General features: G+C 46.4%; 2 long non-coding RNA genes across 2 annotated transcripts; both read left to right on the top strand.

Moving 5' to 3' along the window:
- Nucleotides 1–2238: 2238 nt before the first annotated feature.
- On the top strand, nt 2239–5080 carry LOC123497339 (uncharacterized). The gene is made up of 4 exons (XR_006671029.2): nt 2239–2881; nt 2991–3073; nt 3182–3262; nt 4806–5080. It is a non-coding gene; the product is annotated as an uncharacterized lncRNA (long non-coding RNA).
- A 3175-nt stretch (nt 5081–8255) lies between these two features.
- On the top strand, nt 8256–10581 carry LOC120975005 (uncharacterized). Its single transcript, XR_005770786.3, has 2 exons — nt 8256–9301; nt 10250–10581. It is a non-coding gene; the product is annotated as an uncharacterized lncRNA (long non-coding RNA).
- Nucleotides 10582–15331: the final 4750 nt, after the last annotated feature.

The raw sequence follows: 15331 nt of genomic DNA, 5'->3' as shown, positions 1-15331 counted from the left end.
CAGCCAAGTCTGCAGATATTATCATACAGGCCAAACCCTTTATGCTGGCCGCGACAGGAGACTATCAAATATTTGGTACGGATCCGATACTCACGATAATGGAACCAGTTAAGATGATTCAGAAACTTTTGCGATGAGTCAGAATCTGTCAGGAAACGGTTATGTTTTAACTCACTGTTTGGAACCCAAAGGACCTGCATTTAGTGGAGAAACCCAATGCAAAGAGTCAGAGCTTGAGTTTTCATCAGAAAATTCTAATCATCTTTACATGAAAGGTTGTCAGTGCCGGGTGGCACACTCATCGGAAATCACTTTTGGATTTGTGAGACGGACATATATTTCAGTCGTGATAATTAAATCACACTCAGCTAGTCAGCAGATCTAAAAAGAAATTGGAGCCTATATAAGCATGAGCAAGCCAGGTAAGATCTGTCAGAATGAGGATACAGTAAAGCAAACTACCCCAGGGCCAGTCTGATAAAAATTTAATGGGAACAACAATAAAGGAAAAAGGATACCCGACTTGGAAACGGTTTCCTTAAGTCAGAATGTTCATACTTGTTCCCTGAGCAACCAAATCTCGAGGACGAGATTTCTTTAAGGGGGTAAGGTTTGTGACAGCCTGATTTTTGTCCCTTTCTTTTTCTTTTGTTTTCCGAGGTTTTTGCCTGAGTTTTTCTTTTTCGTGGCTTTGTGGTCTGGAAACTGAAGAAGATGCCCTCTTCTTTGCTTTCAGAGTGGCTTGTCATTCCCAAATCTTTCCCTAGACCCTGTCATTTTCATCCTAGCCCAAATCCCAATATTCTTTTTATTGGGAATATTTCCTTTTCTATTAAAGGAATAACTCAAATTGCCCTAGGTTGTGAAGCAACCTATATTTCCATCACTCCAAAAATTCCCAAATAATTCTCATAAATTTTTTGGGACATATCTTGATCAAATATGGATAAAACTTTCATTGCCGTGTTAAAAAATAATCCTCCAATAATTCATTTCCTATTCTGCCCTAAATGGCACATTGTGAAGCAAGTGCCATTTTCCTTTGTCCAATTGACCTAAAACTCCTTGGACATATTTTCATTTCCATATAATTGCCACATGCCAAAATGCAACCTCATTTGCCTAGTAATTGTTTAATTATGATTTTCCAAAGTTTCTGTCCAGAAAGAAGCTTTGTGAAGGAGGTACAAGCTAGGAATATCCAAATGAGTTTCAATTTTTCATGGACCTTAATAGCATCATATCATAGCCCTCCACCAAAGTTGAGCTCATGTCATGCCTCCATGTGAGCACAACTTCAATTCTTAGTTTTTGGTCAAAATTTCAGTTTGTGAAGCAAGTATATTTTATCTTGCTCCATTATGGCTGTACATTTCTCTATACCTTCTAGTGTACATATAACCTACCTACACCAAGTTGTGGCGCAATACCTTTGACCATTTGCCCTGTGGAATTTTTCCAAGTTTCTGCTCAGAATAAATCTTTCTGAAGCAAGTGCTATTTTGGTTCCTCCAAATGACATGAAACTCCTTGGGCATCTTAATATGTTCAAATAATTGGGCCATAACCATTTTCAGCTCAATTGATGCAACCATGTGAGTGCATCATCCAAATTCCCATTTCTGACCAGTGGGTCACTTTCTACAGCAACCACCTTTTAAACTGCTCTTCTTAAGCTGATTTCTTGTGATCGTAGTCACCTTAGTGTATGATCATCACCAGACAAACTATTTACTGAGTTACCTAGCTGGTGTCCCCACTGCACAGCACAAACACTTGGCAGCTGGTTTACTTTTGAGCTAAGTGCAAATCTCTTCTTTGACCCTGGAATGATTTATTGCCCCAAATATACTAAGGTCACTAGGGTCAATCCACTGGACGTGGTCGTCCTGGCCAAAATGAGCTATTTGCACCAGTGCGCGTGGTGATCACGCTTGCGTCATGCAGATTGCGCGCTCTGGCTTCTTCTTGTCCCTGTGCTCGTCTCCTCCCTCCTCGTCTCGACCTCCAACCATGTGTAGTAGCTGCCCCGTGAGCCTCTGCATCGCCCTGTGCCTCTGCCTTGTCGCCGTTCACCATGAATGCGTCGCAAATGCCATGCCCGTGCCATGCCCAGCCACTGCCCTCCATTAATGCTTGGTCGGGAGCTCGCCCGTGAGCTCCAAAAGCCTCCCCTCGGCCTATATAAGGACCCCTAGACTCTCCCGCAGCTCCCAAGCCCCTCCTCGTCCCTCCTAGCCCACCAGAGCCACGACATCTCGCCGGAGTTCGCCTCTGTTCGCCTCGGCCGCCGCGGTTCCTCCTTGGTTCCGGCCAGCTCGAGCATCCCCTCCTCCCCGGGTGTTGTCCTCGATCTCCCCCACCTCCTCGCAGTTCGCGCAAACCCCTTGCCCCTCGCCTGAGAGTTCCGTGGCCGCGTCGCCGTCGTTCGGCCACTGCATCCTCTGGCCATCCCGAGCCTCCTCGTGCCTCCCCGACATCACCACGGCCTCCCCCTCGTCCTCGCGAGCCGCCCCGACTCCTCAGCCCTCGCCGGAGCGCCCTGCTCCGACGAACACCACCTCCGCCGAGCCGCCTCTGCCCTCCCATGGCGTCGCCTCTCCCCTCCAGCCCTCTCCTCCCCGGCGGCCGTGCTCCCTCTGAACGGGTGCAGCGCAGCCCCGCGGTCCCGCCGGTACCCTCGGCCTGGCCGGGGATCACCGGAGCCGGCCGGCCCCTTGGCCGCTTCCCTCCTCTGTCCCGCTCTGTTCCACGGGAGGAACAGAGGCGCGGGAGGAAGAGGACGACCTCGCTGCCCCCCTGCCCCCTGCCCTTGGGTCCCACGCGCCAGTGGCCCAGGCGCCTCAGCCCACGTGGATAAGTGGAGACGGGTTTCCCCCGGGTACGCTTTTCTTTTGTGAAAACGTATTTACCTTCTACTGCGGTTCAGAATACGTTTTCACTGTCAGAAAACATGTTTATCCTTATGCGCTTTCAGTTTTTCCTCCCAGGGACCCGTTGGTGATGAAAATATTCACAGATTGGTCCCTGATCTTCTACACCTCATAACTCCGCAACCGTAACTCCGTTTAAGGTGAAACCAATGCTCACTTCTTCGTATCGTCGAGCTCTTTCTGTTGGTTTCATTTTCACTATGGTTTGACATTGTGAAAATGACCTTTTTGCCCTTGCATGTAAACAGCCCCCTCCGAGAGAGAACTGTTTCCGGCAAATCTTTCCGCGGCTTCACCGCACTTCTCCCCGGTGCCTTCTTCATCCCCAGGCAAGCCACAATACCCAATTTCATGATAGTCATGCAGTAGCCATGGTTTTCAACTTGAATCTTTACTAAATGTTTGCTTGTTGAAAAGATGGTTATCGCTGTTCCGGTAATGTTTAGAGTTGCATGTTCACTTTTGTGCTATGTTGTCTTGTGCTCTGTTATCATGTTCTACCTGCTAGTATCTCCTTTCATATGTTTATGATTGCTAGTGGTACATGTTGATGTTGGTGATGGTCATGCTAGTCAGTATGCCATGCTCAGTGGATATGATTTATTGTTGATATGGTGGATAGTTATGCGATACCCTCATGATTATGTTGCTATCATGTTCATGTATTTTATCATGGCTCAGTATATTTGCATTCAAGTTAACCGGATTAAATTGAACTTGAACAAATGTTGGCTGAGTCATGGTGCCGCTGAATCGATGCTGACCAGTGCAACCACGCTTACCGGTATGGGACGGTCCTAATTGGGTCTATTGTCGTGCCTCTCGCCGGTGCCTCCAACGAGGGAAGGTTATGGGCACGCGCTACCCTGATCAGGTAGGCGGACATAAGACTTGTGTGCCCGTTGTTGAGTTAGTTTTTGGATCCGGGTCCCAGAGTGGGACGGGCCACGACGGTGGTCGTTGTGTCTTGAGGTAGACACGGGGCCACCCATGACTTAGCCTAGAGGGGAGTTGGTCGGAGTGGCCGGGAGAGTATCATGGCAGTAGATCGGTTTTGTCGGAACGCCGTTGGTCCACCCGAATGGGAGTGCGAGGCCATGGGTTCCGTAGTGTGGGTACAGTGTACTAACCTCTGCAGAGTGTATATTAAATCTATCGATAGCCGCGCCCGCGGATAAGGGCCCAGGTCGAAATTAGGTCACACCAGGAGTCAACAGTAATAAGAATAATGTGCTTAATAACCATGAGATAAGTTGGTTGTGATCGCCGTAAGGATCACGGGCCATTTAGTGGTCGGGTTGTGATCGCCGTAAGGATCACGGGGCAAGTGTTGGTCGGGTTGTGATCGCCGTATGGATCACGGGCCAAGTGTAGGTCGGGTTGTGATCGCTGTAAGGATCACGGGCCAAGTGTTGGTCGGGTTGTGATCGCCGCAAGGATCACGGTGGTATCGAGGATACCGAGTTGTTGTATATTCGTGATGTTGTGCGAGTAAAGATCAAGCTCCTTATGGTCATTTAATGATTACTATGGTATTGTTTATACCAAGCTTGATTTGATCCTAAGATGATTGTGTGATGTCCGAGGTCGGTAAGTGATGCATGTGATGGTTACAAGGTAGCCCGAGCAGAATAAGTGGTGCATGTAGTGACATTCTGTTGCATGATAGTTTTGTCGGATTAATATGTTCATGCCATGTTCATGTTGTGTTAACTGTATCATGTTCAAGTTGTTCATGCTATATTGTTCTGATGATATCATGTTAAATTTTGCCTAACCTGTAATTGCCATGCTGTTGTCTGCCTTGAATGCTTCTGGTTTATTGTGAGCTTGCAAGTACATTCAATGTACTGACCTGACGTGTCATGCCAGTTTGCAGGTCATGCCGGATTTGATTGCTTGCTTGTCGTGGTTTCCGTTCGTGCGAGCTAGGATAAGCGTTCTAGCCAGAGTCCCTGCGGAGTGGAGTTCACCACCGTCGTCGTTGTTCCGCTGCTAGAGTTCTTCCGCTGCATCGAGTTGTTCTGCTGCTTGCATAGAACAACAGTGGCAGGCGTAGTGTCGCCGTACCGAGGTTATTTATTGTAATATCGGAGACCTTGTATTCATATTCGTGTAATAATAGAAGCTGGTTTGTTCTATGCTGAGCAGTGCCATATTCCAGAAGACTCCTCCTCGATCTCTGGGCTGGAATACAGGGCGTTCCGGTTTTCTCTGAGCCGGGGTGACACAAGATTCCTCGCGGTTTAAGAGCAGTTTTGAAAATAGTGCGGCCCATGACGAGTGGCAGCGAGCGTGTTTTCGCGATTTTTTCTAAACCGCTCATCGGAATAAAGCAAATGATACGCTGTTGGAAAGATATCGTCGAGGCGCATCTTTTTCATATCTATCATTTTCTCTAATTCGTTACGGTTTAAGAGCAGTTTCAAATTTACTAAATCGCGGAACTCTGTTTTTCAAAAAAATTCAAATTTTCGGTTCTGCTTTTGCTCTAGTTTTTGAACCGTTTGTCGAAATGAGGCGTGTGATACGCCGTTGGAAAGCTACGGACGAGGTGCAACTTTCATATGTTAAAATGTTTTTGAGATTCCTTATGTTTTTAAGTTAATTTTGAAAATCATGCGGCGAATGATGAGTGGCAGCGGCCATTTTTTCATAAAAAATTTCAAACCGCTCAGCGGAATGATGCAAGTGATACATCATCGGAAAGATATCAACGAGGCACAACTTTTTCATGTAGAACACGCTCTCTAATTCCTTACGGTTTAAGAGCAGTTTTAAAATCACTAAAAATGCGGATACTCTGTTTTTCGAGACACCAAAACCGACGTGTGTACTGCATCAGACAGAAGAACGCACTGCTTCGGACAGAAAACCGCACTGCATCAGACAGTCAAGCGAACTTCATAATTTGTCTTATCGGGCGTAAATTTTCTCAGATGAGCTTTTTTGTGAGTTTTTGTTGTCAATTTTTTATGAACGACTAAAGAACGCACTGCTTCGGACGGAAAGCCGCATTTCATCATACAGTCAAGCGAACTTCATGATTTGTTTTGTCGGGCGTAAATTTTCTCAGATGAGCTTTTTGTGAGTTTTTGTTGTCATTTTTTTATGAAATACCGAAGAAAGCACTGCTTCGGACGGAAAACCGCACTGCATCAGAGAGTCAAGCGAACTTCATGATTTTCTTGTCGGCATAAATTTTCTCAGATGAGCTTTTGTGAGTTTCTGTTGTCATTTTTTTATGAACGACAGAAGAACGCACTGCTTCGGACAGAAAACCGCACTGCATCAGACAGTCAAGCGAACTTCATGATTCCTTTTTGTTGGATGCAAATTTTCCCGAACGAGTTTTTGTTTTCTTTTTTAAAACATTTTTTATGAACGAGAGTGGACCGCAGAGACGAGTGCAAATGAACCTCGACATACATGGAAGTGAACCGCATTACTATTTTTTTTGCTAATTTTTTTCACACTTCCACACTTTGTGCAAGTGAACAACATCACTCTCAAAAGTGAACCACATTCAAGGACCAAACACACTGCATGTGTTGATGTAATCGACTGATTTTTGAAACACACGAAAAAAATTACACTTCATGCATAGGGGTAATGAGCTGCTACACAAATTGGAGTGAACTACTTTTTCCAATCGTCCCACAAACAAAACAAATTGCATTTTAGAGAAAGAAGTGAACCTCCCGTGGGGATTTCTTTCTCCTTTTTTTAACAAAGTGAACCACTAGGGGGCTGCACTTTTTTTAGAACTTCAAACAGGGTCCAGCGAGCTGCACAATTATGTATAGTGAGCTGCACAATTATGTAATGTCAGCTGCACATCTCGTTCGTTCCCGAGCTACAACTTTAGGCATAGTGAGCTGCACTGCGACATGATCGAGCTTGATCCAAGGGAGCTGGAGCTGAACACGGACGGGGAGCGATGTGTAATGCACATGCCCGTGTGATGGAGTACAAATACAGGCGAACTCGACAACATGACCATGGCTCCACGATTTGTGGTGTGGACAGTGACAACCACTCAAACAAGCTGCGGCATGGAAGGGGGCATGTTACCGATCTACAGATCAAGGAGGAAAGTGCTGCGGGGGTTGCTCCGGCGAACTGCTTGAGTTACAGGGGAGCTGAAGCAGAGACGGGCGCTGGAGCAGCACCAAGACATTCAACCGCCATGACTATAGGTCATCGCCGCCCTCCCTTCCGCAACCGAGCTGCATCGGAGTGCCACCTGAACAGCTCTGCCCTCCACAAAAAATAGCACGGGGGAGGGGGGCCTAAAACTGCATGCACGAGGGAACCACATTGCAGCACTGAGGCGACCTAACCACGTCGGGAAGTACGGGAAAACTGCACCCACGTGGCCTGCCGCGAGCTTGACGGAGGAGAAGCTTGGTGCGGGGAGGCCAGTCCGACGGGGACCATATCCTGGTTGGGGACGAGGCCAAGGTCTCGCAGACGAGCAACAACACGAGTGCCACTGAACTGCAGAGGAGGTGGGCAGTGCACAGCGGCACGAGTCGGATCCACCGGAATGGAATGACGGCGAGGAAGGGGGAGGGGGATGAGCGGCGGTTGGCGGCCGGATCCGTTTGTTTCTAGCCGCATAGATGGCCGTGGCAGCCGGATCCTGTGGAGGAGGCCTCGCCAGGGGCCAGTGATGGCTGGATCCCGCCATGGCCGCGGGGTGCGCCGGCGTGGAGGGGGTTGGGGGCGCGCCGGCAGATGGAGGAGGGTTGTGGAGGAGGCTCTCCTGCCGTGCTGGAGGAAGGAGGCCGGATCCTGTGGAGGAGACCTCGCGCGCGGGGCCAGTGGTGGCCGGTTCCCGCCATGGCCGTGGGGTGCGCCAGCGCGGAGGGGGTTGGGGGCGCGCCGGCAGATGGAGGATGGTGGTGGAGGACGGTCTCCTGTCGTGCTGGAGGAAGGAGGCGGGGGTGGGGTGGGGCTCCAATGGAGGCAGCGGAAGGAGGAGGCGGGGCTCCGGCGGTGGAATTTGGTGGAGAAGGGGGGTGGGGGTCGAGAAGATGAGGTCGTGGGGCAGGGGCAGCGAGATGTGGAGAAGGTGGAGGTGTTTTTTGTGCGGGTCGGGGTGGGCGGGGGTAGTTCCTTCGGTGTTAGCAGAATAAGCGGGAGGTGTTAGCAGAATAACACTCTTAATAAATGATATATATATATATATATATATATATATATATATATATATATATATATATATATATATATATATATATATAGTGGGTCTATTATGATATATATATAGGGTGGGTCTATTATGATAACACCCCGACGTACAGCGCCCAACACATACCCAACCTCCCTTCTCCCATGGCCCAACCTACCTCCACCATCTTCCTCCTGCCTCGTCCTCAACATCCTCCCCAACCCGCCCCGCACCTGTGCTCCACCCCGAGCCGCCGCCCCTACCATCCCCACCTTCTCCGACGCACGCACCCACCCCCACCCTCCCCACCGTCTCCGGCGCGTGCGGCCCACCCCGAGCCGCCATCCCACCCTCCCCACTGTCTTCGGCGCGGCGCGACCCACCTCGAGCCGTCGTCCCACCCTCCCCACCATCTCCGGCGTGGCGCGGCCCACCCCGAGCCACCGTCCCATGAGCCACCAACCACCCTCCCCACCTTCTCCGGTGAGGCCCGCCCCACCTGAGCCGTCGTCCCACCGTCCCACCTTCTCCGGCGGGATCCGCCTCCCAACCCTTCCCAGACACCTAACCCGGCCGCGCGATCGTCGGATCCGGCGGGATCCTTCCTCCCGTGCTTGCCCGGCGACGCGTGCATCGCAAACAGAGGCGAGGTGCCCCCTCACCCCGGCCCTTGTGCCCCTCCCCGCGACGGCGCGCCCTGGTGGTCTCCAAATCTGGGCCAGGAGCGCCTACCCCCGTCCCAAGATTTAGCTCCTCTGGCTGCATGGCGCAGGTCCCCCATTCCCCGGGCGAGCTCTCGTGCTCCCCTGCCCGCCGGCGATCTCTACTGCTTCCCACCCCCCCGACGAGCTCTCCTGCCTCCCCTCCCCTCTACCAAGCTGGCCTGAAGATGGTCGAGGCACCTGATGCAGTTCGTTTCGTGGGTTGTGCTGTGCAGTGTGTGCGGCATGCAGCTCAGAGCCAGCGAGGATATTCCCATGTGTTGGCCGTAGCGCGCGCCCCTTCCTAGCATGCCGACATGTCAGGCCGCGTTTGCTTGCGGCAGTGGCTCCGGACCATGGACACAGCCGGATGCAAGACCCTGCATCCCACATCGCCGCCCTTCGACTTCTTCCTCGCAACAAGGCGTGCTGTGAGAAAGCGTGTGAGAGTGCAGCTTGCCGTTGCGGATGCAGTCCGTCGTCCCGGCCAGGTGATGCTCCTTGTTTGTTCCCCACTAACGAACAAGAAAACACGCGAGCATCGATGTTGTAGTTTACTTTTTTATATTGGGAGGAAAGATTCAGTGCAGTTCGGCCAACCGGCGTTGTGAAGAACAGCCAACGATGGCGTGCAGTTCGACAAAAACAAATTCACCGGTGGTGTGGCCACTGCATTTCTCCGGCGAGCCGCTAGCGGCTGGAGCAGCACAGACGTGTAGTTCACTTTTTGTTTTTTGGCCGAGGATGCAGTGCCTTTACTTTTTGCAGTCGTTCACTTGTGTGCCATGGGGTTCACTTGTAATTATTTCTTTGAAAACTCAAAATTCTCCTTATTTTGTTTCTAAAAAGGAAGTACATTTTGCACTAGAAATCCGCTGAGCTGGAGCTGAAGGTCAACGGCCGCCCCATGCAGTTCAGAAAACACTTGTTTTTGCTGCTCTTTTTGAAGCTCGTCTTGATATTTATTTGCAGCTCGCTGAATTTCATTTTGCTGTTCACTGTGAGATCCATGGCGCTGGCCGTGCTTTCTCCTACTGCTCTGTGTGAGGTGAGGACGGGTTCTCTGTTGGCAAGGTAATGCATTTTTCAGTATGGTGTGCAGTTCCATCAGTGTGGTCGTGCGGCACGCGGGCGTGGGTTTGCAATGTGGTGCCCATCTACATGCAGCCCAAGATGATGGCCATATCCGCTGGGGCTTTTGTATTCGTGTGTTTATATTGTACTCCCATGGACATCATCCCATATTTGTGCGAGTATTTGTTTGCCTAATGGCCCATAGCCAACTCCACCACAGGGCGTCTAACTCTGTATGTTCCCAATGCAGTTCGGCGGGCGAGCATGTTCCCTGCAGTGCATTTGGCATGTTCTTGCATTTTGTAGTGTTTTCATTTAGTAGCTCCTTTGCTTTTTGTTGCAGCTCACTCAATATTTGTTTGCAGTTCATTGCGAGACTCCATGGCGCTAGTTGCGCCGCTCCTTTTCTTGTTGCTATGTCTGAGGCGAGGACGGGCTCTGCCGCACCGGGAACCAGGGTGTTCGCGACACCGGCAAAGACGGCGTGGTGGTTCTCTTCTTCCTCAACAACAGAAGTTGCGGTACGGCTATGTAATTGTTGAAGTTCAGGAATATGTTTGGTGTCTTTCCAGATTTCGTTTGGGTGCAACACTGCAGTTCGCCTGGGTCTTCACAGCGGTGCGGACGGGTGTGCAGTAGGGTGCTTGCAGTGCGATGGCGCGATGCTCACGGTCTTGAATAAATTTGTTTGATGCGATGGTGCGATGGCGCAATTTGTTTCATGTGTTCTAAAATTTAGTCGACTACGTCAACACCTACAGTGCGTTTGGTCCGCGGATGTGGTTCAGTTTTGAGAGTGATGCTGTTCACTTGCGCCCAACATGAAAGTGTTAAAAATTAGTGAAACAATAAAATAGTAATGTGGTTCACTTTGATATATGTCGCGGCTCACTTGGCCTGGGCTCTGCGGTCCACTCTCGTTCGTAAAAAAAGAAGTAAAAAGAAAACAACAAAAACTCGTGTGAGAAAATTTACATCCGACAAAAGAAATCATGCAGTTCTCTAACACATCTGATGCAGTGCGGTTTTTTGTCCGATGCAGTGCGGTTTTCAGTCGGATGAAGTACCCACGTCGATTTGGGTGTCGCGAAAAACAGAGTGTCCGCATTTCAGTAAATTTCAAACTGCTCTTAAACCGTAATGAATTAGAGAGAGTGTTCCACATGAAAAAGTTGCGTCTCATCGATATCTTTCCAACGGCATATCATTTGAATCATTTCGACAACCGGTTTGTAAAAATTTCACAAAAAACGGCCGCTGCCACTCATCGTCCGCCACACGATTTTCAAAATTAACTTAAAAACATAAGGAATCTTAAAAACATTTCAACATATGAAAGTTGCGCCTCGTCCATAGATTTTCAACAGTATATTACATGCCTCGTTTCGACAAACGGTTAAAAAACTGGAGCGAAAACAGTACTGAAAATTTGATTTAAAAAAACAGAATTCGCAATTTTGTAAATTTGAAACTGCTCTTAAACCGTAACGAATTAGAAAAATGATAGATATGAAAAAGGTGCGCCTCGACGATATCTTTCCAACGGTGCATCATTTGCTTCGTTCCGACGAGCGGTTTAGAAGAAATAGTGAATAAACGCTCGCTGCCACTCGTCATGGGCCGCACCATTTTCAAAACTGCTCTTAAACCGTGTGGAATCTCGAAAAGTGTTCAACATGTCGAAGTTGCGCCTAATCCATAGCTTTTCAGCGGTATATTACACGCCTCATTCCCATAAACGGTGAAAGCTAGAGCGAAAACAATATAAAAAAAAACAACGCGCACAGTTCTTTCCGACGAGAAGTTCACTCGTGTGAGTACTGCAGCACACTTGGTTCAGGGAATGACGTGCACTTGCGTTGAGTGTGCAGTGCGGAAGTGTTATCAGAATAGTTATTCTGCTAATATTAGCAGAATAGATCGGCTATATATATATATATATATATATATATATATATATATATATATATATATATATATATATATATATATATATATATATTTTGTTTGGGCGCAACACTGCAGTTCGCCTGGGTCTTCACAGCGGTGCGGACGGGTGTGCAGTAGGGTGCTTGCAGTGCGATGGCACGATGCTCACGGTCTTGAATAAATTTGTTTGATGTGATGGTGCGATGGCGCAATTTGTTTCATGTGTTCTAAAATTTAGTCGACTACGTCAACACCTGCAGTGCGTTTGGTCCGCGGATGTGGTTCAGTTTTGAGAGTGATGCTGTTCACTTGCGCCCAACATGAAAGTGTTAAAAATTAGTGAAACAATAAAATAGTAATGTGGTTCACTTTGATATATGTCGCGGCTCACTTGGCCTGGGCTCTGCGGTCCACTCTCGTTCGTAAAAAAAAGTAAAAAGAAAACAATAAAAACTCGTGTGAGAAAATTTACATCCGACAAAAGAAATCATGCAGTTCTCTAACACGTCTGATGCAGTGCGGTTTTTCGTCCGATGCAGTGCGGTTTTCAGTCGAATGAAGTACCCACGTCGATTTGGGTGTCGCGAAAAACAGAGTGTCCGCATTTCAGTAAATTTAAAACTGCTCTTAAACCGTAAGGAATTAGAGAGAGTGTTCCACATGAAAAAGTTGCGTCTCGTCGATATCTTTCCAACGACATATCATTTGAATCATTTCGACAACCGGTTTGTAAAAATTTCACAAAAAAGGCCGCTGCCACTCATCGTCCGCCACACGATTTTCAAAATTAACTTAAAAACATAAGGAATCTCAAAAACATTTCAACATATGAAAGTTGCGTCTCGTCCATAGATTTTCAACAGTATATTACACGCCTCGTTTCGACAAATGGTTAAAAAACTGAAGCGAAAACAGTACTGAAAATTTGATTTAAAAAAACAGAATTCCGCGATTTTGTAAATTTGAAACTGCTCTTAAACCGTAACGAATTAGAGAAAATGATAGATATGAAAAAGGTGCGCCTCGACGATATCTTTCCAACGGTGCATCATTTGCTTCGTTCCGATGAGCGGTTTAGAAGAAATCATGAATAAACGCTCGCTGCCACTCGTCATGGGCCGCACCATTTTCAAAACTGCTCTTAAATCGTGTGGAATCTCGAAAAGTGTTCAACATGTCGAAGTTGCGCCTAATCCATAGCTTTCCAACGGTATATTACACGCCTCATTCCCATAAACGGTGAAAGCTAGAGCGAAAACATTACCGAAAAACAACGCGTGCAGTTTTTTCCGACGAGAAGTTCACTCGTGTGAGTACTGCAGCACACTTGGTTCAGAGAATGACGTGCACTTGCGTTGAGTGTGCAGTGCGGAAGTGTTATCAGAATAGTTATTCTGCTAATATTTGCAGAATAGACCGGCTGTATATATATATATATATATATATATATATATATATATATATATAGGTAAAATGTTTGGGGCACCTAGGTGCCTGGGCACCTAGGTGCCTGGGCACCTAGCTGGCTTTTCATTAATGCCTCGCGGATTCAAACTCATTAAATTTTGCATGCAAGATTTTCCATATGTGATACTGGCACGCATGCATTTGTTTCCAAACAATACATCCATCCATAACTTCCCTTGCATGCATGATCGTCCTTTGATTCTGTCCAAAATAAAAATATATACCTTAATAGAGACGACATGCTTGATATAACCAAGGTACGGTAGATGGAAATGATATACCAAAGAAATATACAAAATCAAAGGGCATACGTATGGAGAACTGATGGAGATACATGGTACATTGGGCTCAAAGGATATACGTAGGTGTGACATACTCTCCACTATCTATGAAGAACTGATGGAGATATACATAATGTTGGGCTCGATGAAAAAAAAATACCTACATACGTCTGGTCTCATACTGTGGGTATATAATACCTGTAATTTTCTTAAATGTCTTAAACATCTGTGGGTATATGATACCTTCAATTCTTAAAATATTTACATTGAGTCGCAAGTTTTTGTATGGACGTTATATTCTATTCCCGCAAAAAATGGACGTTATATCCTAATTACTAGATAGCCATTTTTGTATGATATATTCATCGTACGTATCACATACTCTCTACTGTGTATAAAGAACTGATGGTCATATCATTTTTTATTTATTGTGTTGTTTAATAATTTCTAGGCATGTCGATAGTTTTGCTAGTTTTCTTGTTATATCATTTTTTATATATTTTAAATATGGCAACTGTTCTTTATATATTTTAAATATGTCACACTTATTTACTTTTATAATGTAAAATGCATTGGATATGACATACCCACAATATTTTAAAATATTTGTGGGTATTCGATTTGGAATGCTTTTGTAAAGTGACAAAAAAACGCATTGCATTTTTATACGATAGTTTTCTAATAGGTATCTGATAATAAAAGCGGAAATGTTTCAGCCACGAGACAACTGTGGGTATGTGAAATTTATGGATATGCATGAGATATTTGGTCTAATATGTGAACTATGAATTATTCTCCTTAAACACATCACTACCATTTTGTTTAAATTAGATAGTGTTGAAAAAATACGTCCCACATAACAGTACCGTATACCTCCTATTAATACACGCACGATTTTTTTTCCATATACCTAAGAACATGAATGTATACAAATCATGAGGCATTTATTTCTGATTTCTCTCTCCTATTTCTATTAATGACTCCAAATATGCAACGTCGCCATGCATGTTATTCTCTTTCCTTTTTCAATTGTTCCCATGCATGGTGTGCATGAGCCTTATTTATGGTATCCAATTAGCGATTAATGCATTAATACACATACCCGTTGCAATAGCACACATCTAAATGCAATCGAACGGTGGAAAGGCAAGGAGCCTGGGCACCTAGGTGTCCCAAACTGCCGTCCTATACACACACACACACACACAAATACAACATACAGGGGTCAAATCAATACAATACACAAGACATATTTTAGGCTTCCACACGGTATCAGATCGATTAGTACAACAATGTTGATTCTATGTTTCCTCGCCTTTTCCGCAACGCGGCCCCGGGCAGATTAGTCTCCTCATCTCAGGGCACGACACCCGACCAGACAAAGACTAGGTCGGTTCCATAGGTTAGATCAATTCCTTAGACTGTACCTACTTCAATTTTCGAAATCTGGTAGATTAATTTTTTAAGCCACCAAATAAATCTCGAGACCCAAATTCCCGTGAAAAACATGTATTAGATCAGTGAGCGCTCGTTTCAAAGATGTATGCAGCAATCACAACAATAATCAGTGAAAATCCGATGCTGGTCGCGCGAAAGAGCTGGTATCGGACCATGATACGTCTCCAACATATCTATAATTTTTTATTGTTTCATGTTGTTTTATTATCAATCTTGGATGTTTTATAATCATTTTATAGTCATTTTATATCATTATTTGGTACTAACCTACTAACATAGTGCCAAGTGCCAGTTGCTGTTTTTTGCATTTTT

The sequence above is a fragment of the Aegilops tauschii genome, chromosome 2 (assembly GCF_002575655.3).
Source record: "Aegilops tauschii subsp. strangulata cultivar AL8/78 chromosome 2, Aet v6.0, whole genome shotgun sequence".
Lineage (NCBI taxonomy): Eukaryota > Viridiplantae > Streptophyta > Magnoliopsida > Poales > Poaceae > Aegilops > Aegilops tauschii.
The sequence above is the reverse complement of the archived record's forward strand: the minus strand, read 5'-3'. Positions and strand labels throughout refer to the sequence as shown.